This window comes from Aedes aegypti, chromosome 2 (genome assembly GCF_002204515.2).
Source record: "Aedes aegypti strain LVP_AGWG chromosome 2, AaegL5.0 Primary Assembly, whole genome shotgun sequence".
NCBI classification, from domain to species: Eukaryota; Metazoa; Arthropoda; class Insecta; order Diptera; family Culicidae; genus Aedes; species Aedes aegypti.
In genome coordinates, this window is record NC_035108.1 from 368,785,989 (window position 1) to 368,799,285 (window position 13,297).

Here is a 13,297-nt window from a genome sequence, read left to right on the forward strand (position 1 = left end):
AAGAAGCTTAAGTGGTAAGGTACCGCGGGGCAAGTGGGAACGAAAAAAACGATAGTTCAAACAAATTGTTTAATAGAATGTTCAAACGTCAATATTTTTCAAATCCAACAACACAATCACGTTTTGGCAACATATTTACTGGTGTGTGCATGAAACTAATCGAATAATTCCGAAATTGTGAAAACCTTGGAAGAAAGTTTTAAAATGAGCCATTGGACGCAGTTACCTCGCTAAGCGGGGCAAGTGGGACACATCCAGTTTCATGCGTCAATCCACATCAGTAAGTCAACTATTACAATAATAGGATTGATAAGTAATAGATTTTCAATTTTAAGTAGATATTTGATGTACATAAGGGATCAACCATAAAATACGTTACGTTTTAGGAATAAACCCTATATTTAATAGTATGTCACCTCACATTTAATATTAACTGAAAATTCCTCAATAAAAGCGTAAAGATGAATTAAACTTGTTCAAAATATATCATTTATAAGTTGTTAATTTTAATAATAAACAATCATAATAAACACATAAACAATCAATAATTGACGAAATTATAAATATGTTTTGTTATTATTTATATGCATGACAGACAACCACCTTATGGGATGGAATTGTTTTCCATCACTACTTAATTTGGTAGAAATAACAAATAAAGTTCAAATAACATAGAAAAGTAATCGTTCTCATGACGCATTTCAAATTTCAGCTGTGTGTTTGTTCAATTTTGAAGTCGTATTTCAAATATAAAAAAATAATTTAAAAATAAAGAATAATAACATTTTTCTTCTCCCTCTTATGCAATTACGTAATTTGAGGTTGATCTTTTTTGATAAAAATCATTTGGTTGAATGTTTTAGTGCTACTCTCTAGCAAAATGTATGAAACGTGTACGAAAAGTTTTGATTCTGGTTTTTGTTTTGATAGGTCCCACTTACCCCAGGTACAAATATATTTTGGGGTAAGATAGACCATCGAAAATTTCATATGAAATGAAAACAAAATACTGGTTTATCGTTAGCAGCTTGTAATAATACTAAAAATTATAGCTTACTGATGGAAATTCGATTCAAAACACATTTATTTTTTGCGAGTCAATGTAAGACGTGAAACGTGTCACAATTTATCATGCAAGTTGAAAATGGCGCTGAACTGACAACTTTTGCATGAATCACATGGTAATAAAAATAAGAATATGTTTAGTACTAAATACATTCCATGTCATTCCATGTCATATCTTCAACTTTCTAGAAGAATAACCCCATGAAAAACTTTTCCTAGTTGAGCTATGACGAAACGCCCCACTTACCCCGGATTCTCATTTGCCCCGGGGTACCTTACATAGAATGTTTCTTTCATAAATATTTGGAGAAAAATCTGCAGAAACTCATAACGAATTTGCTGGAGATATTCAAAGAAGATTGATAATAAATCTTCGAGCTGTTTAGTAGAATACCTATAAGTAGATGAAAAAACCGAATTTAGTACTATACCATTTAATTCCACTAGAGTTTGTATCCTTTGACAGATACGCGTATTTCGACCTCAACTGTAAGGCCGTCTTCAGTGTCGTGTACTAGACTCGACTTAGTCGAGTCTAGTACACGACACTGAAGACGGCCTTACAGTTGAGGTCGAAATACGCGTATCTGTCAAAGGATACAAACTCTAGTGGAATTAAATGGTATAGTACTAAATTCGGTTTTTTCATCTACTTCAAAGAAGATTGCTTTTCAGGTATTTGGACGAATACTATGTATAGGTATAGGTATACGATTTTTTGGAGAAACTTCTAGAGTATTCCAAAAATAATAATTGGATTGTTCTTCAAATGGGCCGCTGGAAGGGAATGATTGATAAATCTTTAGACTCCGGAAATAAATCAAGGATCGTTAGCGGAATACTTTGAAGAACTCATAGTTAAATCCACTTTATATCTTGGTGAAATTACTTGGTAAAATTCATGAACAAAGGCACAGTAGATCTTATAAATATATTTTATTTTGAACTTTTGGAGAAATTCTAAATCCTAGGGATTTTAACCTAGAGTCCACAAATCCTTCAAAAAGTTCTTGAACATATTATGGAAAAATTCCTGGAGGAATATTTTAACCATTTCTTGGTGGAATTGAATGAGATTTTTCTGATGAAATTCCTCAAGAAATACTTAAGATGGGAATCCGGTAAGTCAATGCTGATTAAATGTTCATAAAAACTCTTGGAGGAATCCCTGAAATCGTTTTGAAATAAAAAAAAAATCTGGTAGAATGATTTCTGAAGAAAATCTCAGAAGTTTTTATACATGAATATCAGGGAGGCTCCCTGATCCCTGCCGGAATTATTTGAAAAATATATTTTAAGTTTTATAGATGAATATAAGGAGGGCTTAAGATGAGCCCATAGAGAAATTATTGAAAGAATCTCTGGAGGCATCCTCGGAATGATTCTAGTTAAAATCCGTGACAAAATTTCAGGAGAAATATCAATTTATTTAAGAAATCATTTAGAGAATATCTACAGGAACTCCTAAAGCAATAGTTTAATATTTCTTTAAGAATTGTTATGAAAAAAAAAAATATACGTTAAATAGTCGGCGATGGCAGCGTGGCCCGAGTTTGATCTAGCCTTTTTAATTTGAAGTCTAAATCAAAGTCAATGTTTTCATAGAAAATTGAATTGAATAGCACGCTTGATTTCAGTGGGAGCGTAAATGCAACTAAAAAAAGATATATACAAATGTACAGCAATGACAAAATGTTCATTTTAATGTTGAGCTTATATCTCACTCGATATCGATTCATGACTGTATGCAGTGATACCAAACGCTTACATTGCTCTAATTCAGTATTTGTTGGTGATTGAATATTGATGAATGTTAATTGCAGTTTATTATTCATGTTTTTAATCAAAATTGGAAAAATAAATAGGAGGCAAAAAAAGGTTACGTTATATCGAGGTAAAAGTTACGGTATATCGGGTTACGTTATAAAGAGGTTACGCTATTTCGAGGTTACGTTATATCGAGGTATGACTGCACCTACTTATTTTTGATTTTAGAACTTCTGAGTTGCGTGCACAAATTTAAGATTTTTCCAATACTACACTTAAGAATGATAACAAAGTTTCATTTTTAAGTTCGCACTGGAAAAATATCATGCAAAATCAGTGAAGTAAAATCAGGCAAATAATATTATATTGGTCGCTCCGATTAATAGTATTAATTATCGACTTAGTCGAGTCTAGTACACGACACTGAAGACGGCCTTACAGTTGAGGTCGAAATACGCGTATCTGTCAAAGGATACAAACTCTAGTGGAATTAAATGGTATAGTACTAAATTCGGTTTTTTCATCTACTTCAAAGAAGATTGCTTTTCAGGTATTTGGACGAATACTATGTATAGGTATAGGTATACGATTTTTTGGAGAAACTTCTAGAGTATTCCAAAAATAATAATTGGATTGTTCTTCAAATGGGCCGCTGGAAGGGAATGATTGATAAATCTTTAGACTCCGGAAATAAATCAAGGATCGTTAGCGGAATACTTTGAAGAACTCATAGTTAAATCCACTTTATATCTTGGTGAAATTACTTGGTAAAATTCATGAACAAAGGCACAGTAGATCTTATAAATATATTTTATTTTGAACTTTTGGAGAAATTCTAAATCCTAGGGATTTTAACCTAGAGTCCACAAATCCTTCAAAAAGTTCTTGAACATATTATGGAAAAATTCCTGGAGGAATATTTTAACCATTTCTTGGTGGAATTGAATGAGATTTTTCTGATGAAATTCCTCAAGAAATACTTAAGATGGGAATCCGGTAAGTCAATGCTGATTAAATGTTCATAAAAACTCTTGGAGGAATCCCTGAAATCGTTTTGAAATAAAAAAAAAATCTGGTAGAATGATTTCTGAAGAAAATCTCAGAAGTTTTTATACATGAATATCAGGGAGGCTCCCTGATCCCTGCCGGAATTATTTGAAAAATATATTTTAAGTTTTATAGATGAATATAAGGAGGGCTTAAGATGAGCCCATAGAGAAATTATTGAAAGAATCTCTGGAGGCATCCTCGGAATGATTCTAGTTAAAATCCGTGACAAAATTTCAGGAGAAATATCAATTTATTTAAGAAATCATTTAGAGAATATCTACAGGAACTCCTAAAGCAATAGTTTAATATTTCTTTAAGAATTGTTATGAAAAAAAAAAATATACGTTAAATAGTCGGCGATGGCAGCGTGGCCCGAGTTTGATCTAGCCTTTTTAATTTGAAGTCTAAATCAAAGTCAATGTTTTCATAGAAAATTGAATTGAATAGCACGCTTGATTTCAGTGGGAGCGTAAATGCAACTAAAAAAAGATATATACAAATGTACAGCAATGACAAAATGTTCATTTTAATGTTGAGCTTATATCTCACTCGATATCGATTCATGACTGTATGCAGTGATACCAAACGCTTACATTGCTCTAATTCAGTATTTGTTGGTGATTGAATATTGATGAATGTTAATTGCAGTTTATTATTCATGTTTTTAATCAAAATTGGAAAAATAAATAGGAGGCAAAAAAAGGTTACGTTATATCGAGGTAAAAGTTACGGTATATCGGGTTACGTTATAAAGAGGTTACGCTATTTCGAGGTTACGTTATATCGAGGTATGACTGCACCTACTTATTTTTGATTTTAGAACTTCTGAGTTGCGTGCACAAATTTAAGATTTTTCCAATACTACACTTAAGAATGATAACAAAGTTTCATTTTTAAGTTCGCACTGGAAAAATATCATGCAAAATCAGTGAAGTAAAATCAGGCAAATAATATTATATTGGTCGCTCCGATTAATAGTATTAATTATCGACTTAGTCGAGTCTAGTACACGACACTGAAGACGGCCTTACAGTTGAGGTCGAAATACGCGTATCTGTCAAAGGATACAAACTCTAGTGGAATTAAATGGTATAGTACTAAATTCGGTTTTTTCATCTACTTCAAAGAAGATTGCTTTTCAGGTATTTGGACGAATACTATGTATAGGTATAGGTATACGATTTTTTGGAGAAACTTCTAGAGTATTCCAAAAATAATAATTGGATTGTTCTTCAAATGGGCCGCTGGAAGGGAATGATTGATAAATCTTTAGACTCCGGAAATAAATCAAGGATCGTTAGCGGAATACTTTGAAGAACTCATAGTTAAATCCACTTTATATCTTGGTGAAATTACTTGGTAAAATTCATGAACAAAGGCACAGTAGATCTTATAAATATATTTTATTTTGAACTTTTGGAGAAATTCTAAATCCTAGGGATTTTAACCTAGAGTCCACAAATCCTTCAAAAAGTTCTTGAACATATTATGGAAAAATTCCTGGAGGAATATTTTAACCATTTCTTGGTGGAATTGAATGAGATTTTTCTGATGAAATTCCTCAAGAAATACTTAAGATGGGAATCCGGTAAGTCAATGCTGATTAAATGTTCATAAAAACTCTTGGAGGAATCCCTGAAATCGTTTTGAAATAAAAAAAAAATCTGGTAGAATGATTTCTGAAGAAAATCTCAGAAGTTTTTATACATGAATATCAGGGAGGCTCCCTGATCCCTGCCGGAATTATTTGAAAAATATATTTTAAGTTTTATAGATGAATATAAGGAGGGCTTAAGATGAGCCCATAGAGAAATTATTGAAAGAATCTCTGGAGGCATCCTCGGAATGATTCTAGTTAAAATCCGTGACAAAATTTCAGGAGAAATATCAATTTATTTAAGAAATCATTTAGAGAATATCTACAGGAACTCCTAAAGCAATAGTTTAATATTTCTTTAAGAATTGTTATGAAAAAAAAAAATATACGTTAAATAGTCGGCGATGGCAGCGTGGCCCGAGTTTGATCTAGCCTTTTTAATTTGAAGTCTAAATCAAAGTCAATGTTTTCATAGAAAATTGAATTGAATAGCACGCTTGATTTCAGTGGGAGCGTAAATGCAACTAAAAAAAGATATATACAAATGTACAGCAATGACAAAATGTTCATTTTAATGTTGAGCTTATATCTCACTCGATATCGATTCATGACTGTATGCAGTGATACCAAACGCTTACATTGCTCTAATTCAGTATTTGTTGGTGATTGAATATTGATGAATGTTAATTGCAGTTTATTATTCATGTTTTTAATCAAAATTGGAAAAATAAATAGGAGGCAAAAAAAGGTTACGTTATATCGAGGTAAAAGTTACGGTATATCGGGTTACGTTATAAAGAGGTTACGCTATTTCGAGGTTACGTTATATCGAGGTATGACTGCACCTACTTATTTTTGATTTTAGAACTTCTGAGTTGCGTGCACAAATTTAAGATTTTTCCAATACTACACTTAAGAATGATAACAAAGTTTCATTTTTAAGTTCGCACTGGAAAAATATCATGCAAAATCAGTGAAGTAAAATCAGGCAAATAATATTATATTGGTCGCTCCGATTAATAGTATTAATTATCGACTTAGTCGAGTCTAGTACACGACACTGAAGACGGCCTTACAGTTGAGGTCGAAATACGCGTATCTGTCAAAGGATACAAACTCTAGTGGAATTAAATGGTATAGTACTAAATTCGGTTTTTTCATCTACTTCAAAGAAGATTGCTTTTCAGGTATTTGGACGAATACTATGTATAGGTATAGGTATACGATTTTTTGGAGAAACTTCTAGAGTATTCCAAAAATAATAATTGGATTGTTCTTCAAATGGGCCGCTGGAAGGGAATGATTGATAAATCTTTAGACTCCGGAAATAAATCAAGGATCGTTAGCGGAATACTTTGAAGAACTCATAGTTAAATCCACTTTATATCTTGGTGAAATTACTTGGTAAAATTCATGAACAAAGGCACAGTAGATCTTATAAATATATTTTATTTTGAACTTTTGGAGAAATTCTAAATCCTAGGGATTTTAACCTAGAGTCCACAAATCCTTCAAAAAGTTCTTGAACATATTATGGAAAAATTCCTGGAGGAATATTTTAACCATTTCTTGGTGGAATTGAATGAGATTTTTCTGATGAAATTCCTCAAGAAATACTTAAGATGGGAATCCGGTAAGTCAATGCTGATTAAATGTTCATAAAAACTCTTGGAGGAATCCCTGAAATCGTTTTGAAATAAAAAAAAAATCTGGTAGAATGATTTCTGAAGAAAATCTCAGAAGTTTTTATACATGAATATCAGGGAGGCTCCCTGATCCCTGCCGGAATTATTTGAAAAATATATTTTAAGTTTTATAGATGAATATAAGGAGGGCTTAAGATGAGCCCATAGAGAAATTATTGAAAGAATCTCTGGAGGCATCCTCGGAATGATTCTAGTTAAAATCCGTGACAAAATTTCAGGAGAAATATCAATTTATTTAAGAAATCATTTAGAGAATATCTACAGGAACTCCTAAAGCAATAGTTTAATATTTCTTTAAGAATTGTTATGAAAAAAAAAAAATATACGTTAAATAGTCGGCGATGGCAGCGTGGCCCGAGTTTGATCTAGCCTTTTTAATTTGAAGTCTAAATCAAAGTCAATGTTTTCATAGAAAATTGAATTGAATAGCACGCTTGATTTCAGTGGGAGCGTAAATGCAACTAAAAAAAGATATATACAAATGTACAGCAATGACAAAATGTTCATTTTAATGTTGAGCTTATATCTCACTCGATATCGATTCATGACTGTATGCAGTGATACCAAACGCTTACATTGCTCTAATTCAGTATTTGTTGGTGATTGAATATTGATGAATGTTAATTGCAGTTTATTATTCATGTTTTTAATCAAAATTGGAAAAATAAATAGGAGGCAAAAAAAGGTTACGTTATATCGAGGTAAAAGTTACGGTATATCGGGTTACGTTATAAAGAGGTTACGCTATTTCGAGGTTACGTTATATCGAGGTATGACTGCACCTACTTATTTTTGATTTTAGAACTTCTGAGTTGCGTGCACAAATTTAAGATTTTTCCAATACTACACTTAAGAATGATAACAAAGTTTCATTTTTAAGTTCGCACTGGAAAAATATCATGCAAAATCAGTGAAGTAAAATCAGGCAAATAATATTATATTGGTCGCTCCGATTAATAGTATTAATTCATTAACCAAATGACTCTTACTTGCGGACCCCCTGAGAAGCTACCAAGGCCCAGTAGCGGCCACCGAATGGGAAACCATGCTTTAGTTCAACAGTCTGTGAATTATTTTATTACGGTCCAATCTATGCAGAACAAACTTTGGGATCGTCCATAAATTATGGCACACTTTAAGGTGAAGATGAATCGCAGCCAAACCTCAAATTTTCAAGAGCACGAATCTGGAGAACCAAACATCTGTTTAAGTTGAAAACTTAATCAATTTGTCAATAGCTGGGTGTGACCAATCGATTAAGTTTTCAACTCAAACGGGTGTTCGTGCTCTTGAAAATTTGAGGTTTGGCTTCGATTCATCTTCACCTTAAGTTGTGGAGGATCTGCAAAATTTGACGATCCTTACAAAACATATAATAATTTCATAGAAGAAGTTTGGCTTCGTTTGAGGAGATTGTAAATTGATAGAAAAAATACGTGATGCTAGTTATGGACGTTGCTTAGGGCTAATTCAGTTACACAAGAACTTCAATTTACGAAGTCTATTTTTTACGTAAACTCACTTACGTTACTTTTTTTTTGCGAAGTTGGTAAATTGAATTGAGACAATTAAATGGGAAGTTATGTATTGGAATGATAAGTTTCGCGGAAATAATCTTATTTGTTTTAATTTTATGCTTTTTAATTTGGTTCTAATTTAAACATGTCTTTGAATTATTAGGGGTATTCGCTTAAAGCTGGGTAAAATTAAATCCTGCGTAACATTGGTAAAGAAATATTTCAAATAAAATGTTCCTCCTCGGATTCTAATGTCATGTCAAATGAGGAAATTATAATCTAGTTGTCCACTGTAAAAGCCAATGGACCTATGCACGGGGTTAATTATTTGACGTTTTAGCGGTGCCGTGTTATTTATGTGACCATGGAAACCAGTGAATTCGGCACCGCTCAAACGTCAAATTAGTGAACTCGTGCATGGACCGATAAAACACCTCAAATTTGTTCGTGGAGCTAAAAAACGGATTGTTTCTGGAGGTTTGTTGTGTTTTAATTATGAATTTGCAATTTCTATCGAATAAATATTTCATCAAGTACCAGGAACACCAATCATTGGCGTACAATATGATTCGATTTGATATGATATGATGTTTGATGTTTGATAGGATCGCTTCCATCAGAAGACGCGTAGCTGGTTCCGGATTATTACGATTATTTTTTAATATGTGTTACAATAAAAAAAATGTATCTACCAATCTCAGCGGACTGACGGTTGTAGCCCATAAGATTTAAAATAAAAACGGGCCCCTCTTGTTATCATAACATATGTGATTTAAAGAAGTCTGGGTTTTATTTCATTTGATGTTAAGTACTTTATTCCATCCCTGAAAATGTAAATATACAACCAATAGTTCTGCATAATCCTATACAAGATGCTTTTTATTTAATGATGATCACAATAATTGAAACCAATGGCTTGTGATATCATGCTCGATTTTTCTCACATTATTACCTAGCATATATCGTTTCCTTAATCTGCGCTTTTCCACGTAGTTTCAGGTTCATTGAAAATAGAACCAGCTTAAATTGAGAACGTTTTTAATCAAACATTGAGTACAGTTATGTGCTGCCGTAGGCTTATGGACCAATGCACGAGTTCACTATTTGACGTTTGAGTGGTGCCGTGTTATTTACGTGACCATGGCAACGAGTGTATTCGGCACCGCTCAAACGTCAAATTAGTGAACTCGTGCATCGGTCCATAATGTTTTATTTTTCGTTTATCAACATGTTCCGATCCATTTGTTTATTAGCAATCTTGACGGTTGTCAAGACCACCGAAGGATTCTTGGATGGAGAAATGAACAACTTTCAACAATCTGTAATGTTTCACTGGCAGTTTAATCAATTACATGAAATATTTAAGATACTCAAATTACGCAGCAATTTACGCTATTAAGTGAATCCCCTTATTATAACATATTACACAGCGTAACAAGGCGTGTCTCAAGGATTAAACTATATGTCTCTAGTAGATTTTCGGTCGCTGAATTTGATGTCGTTCTCAGAAATGTTCCAGCACGTCACAATTTTTAGCTACAGGTCGCATAAGTTGTATGAAACACAGGTTTTATTAATGTTTACATGAAATTTAAAGTATAATTTATCAAACTTTTTTGTGATTCAATCCACCAATCATGCAAAATAGGACTTAAACTTTCAATTTAGATATAATTTGATTGTAAATTTAACCATTATATTCAGTTTAAATCAATTTTGTCAACATGCTTGCAGTCTCCATATAAAATTATTCGTTTCTCTTACATGGCATAAGACAATACTTTTCAGAACCACCAAAAAATAACATTTTACCAGCGGAAGAATTATGAACTTTGTTGGAAAGTATTGTTTAACACATGAAGTTTGAATTTTGTTACAAATTAAGCAAATAAATTGCCATACAAGTTGGAAAACTTGTATGCAAGTTGGCTGAAATCGTCAAATTTAGCATTTTCAACAGTCAATATCTCAAAAACTAGACGTGCTATGATATTTTTGAAAACGGCAATGGGTTCAGCAACTCCTAATTGAGTAAATAGTGGTATTTTCATGCTTGAGACAAAAACGTGTTATTGATTATACCCGCCATGAACTTCAGAATACTCTGAAATATAGTATCCCGATCTGCAAGCGTGATCTATAATCCTTCAAAATCTTTGCACATGCAAAGAAGTTCAGGGCAATATATTGCTTTGGTTTTGTTGTTGTATTGTTGTATTGTTTTCAAGAGATGCTCTGATTCATCCCAGAACTTCTTGGACTATAGGTCTTAGAATGTAATAAGGTGCATAGTGGATGATTATTAATGAAGTATTCGCTATTAGTAATTCAATGAAGTATGTTCCATTGGGGCCTTCCTTAGCCGAGTGGTTAGAGTCCGCGGCTACAAAGCAAAGCCATGCTGAAGGTGTCTGGGTTCGATTCCCGGTCGGTCCAGGATCTTTTCGTAATGGACATTTCCTTGACTTCTCTGGGCATAGAGTATCGTCGTACCTGCCACACGATAAACGAATGCGAAAATGGCAGTTAAGGCATAGAATGCTCTCAGTTAATAACTGTGGAAGTTCTCATAAGAACACTAAGCTGAGAAGCCGGCTCTGTTCCAGTGGGGACGTTAATGCCAAGAAGAAGAAGAAGAAGAAGGTTTACTAATATATACTATTTTTATGCATTAACAAAAATAAATAACACTGGTATATGAGAGTAACGCAAATGATCTTTGAAAATAATAAAAACTAAAAGCAGAAATCCTCTGCTTTCTTTTTTGAAAAATAAACAGCTTTTAACGCAATTCCACAAAAAAGATTTAAAATAAAATTCTGATACGTGTGCGAAAAATATACAGTAAGAATTGTTCTCGCGACTACCCATGGGGTCCCGCGAACCACAGTTTGGGAAACTTTGTTTGTTTATTTGAAGGAGTCCTTGAATACATTTTATCAAGAACCGTCAAAGATATTATTCCTGAATGAATTGAAGAAAAAATACATAGAGGAATGTACTGTAGAAAATTTGTCCGCATTACCAATAAGCAAGTAACCAGAGAAAGACATTGTTATCTCTTCGCCACGTGAACGATAACAATTCTCAAGTATCGGAAATCGACATAATATTGGCGTTACTGAACGTACGCTGGTAGTGGTATTCAGCATACAACCAAACTGAATACATCCAATCAAAAAGTTTGTCATACGAAAAACTATTCGATACATCAACAGCAAGCTGCAACAGCAAAATAGTCAATGCCCATCATCTATGATATGGCTTAGTAGCTTACTCACATATCCACTAAACCCATGAAATAGTGCACCAGACTAGTTCCATCCCTCCAAGTTGGTGCATGCTCTTGACATTCGACGATACCAAATTGAAACTAGCTAGTCGACGTTGTCGTCAGTATACTTTCGGAATCGCAATCGAATCGAGTACTGGCAGTCTACAAGTATCGTTTGTAGGACAAACCCGCAGCTCTAGTTTAACTTCCTTGGTCCAGTTTCTGTGTCACGCTTATCGACGGAAAGATTACGCGATTACGTGGTGTGATTTCGAGAACCTTTCTATTAGGGCAATAGTCCATCCAATTCGAAGGCTCAAGTGCGTTTCGCAGTCATCAGCGACGGAGTGAATTTTTGAAAGTGACACGTAAACAGTGGATAATTTACGTTTTAGATAGCAGCAGTGTCGGCTCTATAGTCATTTGTCCTTCAAATTTCCAAAGTAAGTGCGAGAAAGAGCGTGGTGTTCCAAATAAGGTATCGATAGTAAGTTCAAAGTCAATATCATTGAACTTCACACAGTTGTTGGCGCGTGGTCTAAAAGGTCGTTCGATTCTGAATCGATTGATTACATAAAGATTTGCATAGCCACATATAGGATATAGAGCACCAATTGGCGGCCAACTATAGAAGCGGTAACGGTGTGAGCAAGTACATACCAAATTAATCGAAAACGACATCGGCTGAGTGGAGTGACCAAAACACGTACGAGCTACGACCAATTTGACGCGGTCTCGTGAGATCGGGACAATAATAGAATTTAACAAAAGCGTAAGTCAGTATCATCTCGTAATCGATTCATTGTGGGGAGTTTAGTTTTGTGGAATAGGGGAGAGCAGTAAAATGTACCGTTTTTAAGTATAAAGAGTTATTTTGCCCTCCAGTTTTATGGTTTTATCGGTATAAAATGTAAATTCAACTTTCTATTACATGGTTCAATGGTCGTCTGTTCCACTTAGAATTTGACCTCACAAAGTTAGTGATTTCTCGTCGAAGAAAAAAAGTATAAACAATCTTAGTACATCATTTTGTGGATTTTGTTATTGAACTATAAGAGAGAATTGAAGAAAAAATTATTTCTCAGCTATCGAGTTGAGTTTTGTAGCTTTCCGCTGAACTCCATCCATAAATTCTTGCACAGTACCATTGTCTACATTATCTGCCAGTTTTTGAAGCATATTTATAAATCAGACGGTGTTTCCTTTATTTTGACTTCTTCAGACAACTTCAGCATTGCTTTGCTTTGTAGCCTCAAACTCTAAACATTCAGCTAAGGAAGGCCCTATTGATATGTCCTTCCAACGAAGCTCACCTAATGTA

At 33.6% G+C, this 13,297-nt stretch overlaps 1 protein-coding gene across 3 annotated transcripts in view; it reads left to right on the plus strand.

Annotated features, from left to right (window-relative positions):
- The window catches only part of LOC5575162 (zinc-type alcohol dehydrogenase-like protein C1773.06c), a 92,633-nt gene that overhangs the window by 2,591 nt on the left and 76,745 nt on the right, over positions 1-13,297 (plus strand). Inside the window, exon 1 of one of the 3 annotated variants that reach the window (XM_021846598.1) lies at positions 12,003-12,419. The exons of 1 other annotated variant lie outside the window; for it this stretch is intronic. The gene's annotated coding sequence lies outside the window, so the exon portion shown is untranslated. Of the gene's footprint in view, positions 1-12,002; positions 12,420-12,499; positions 12,749-13,297 lie in introns of those variants that run through there. One more of the 3 variants, XM_001655489.2, reaches the window with a different exon arrangement.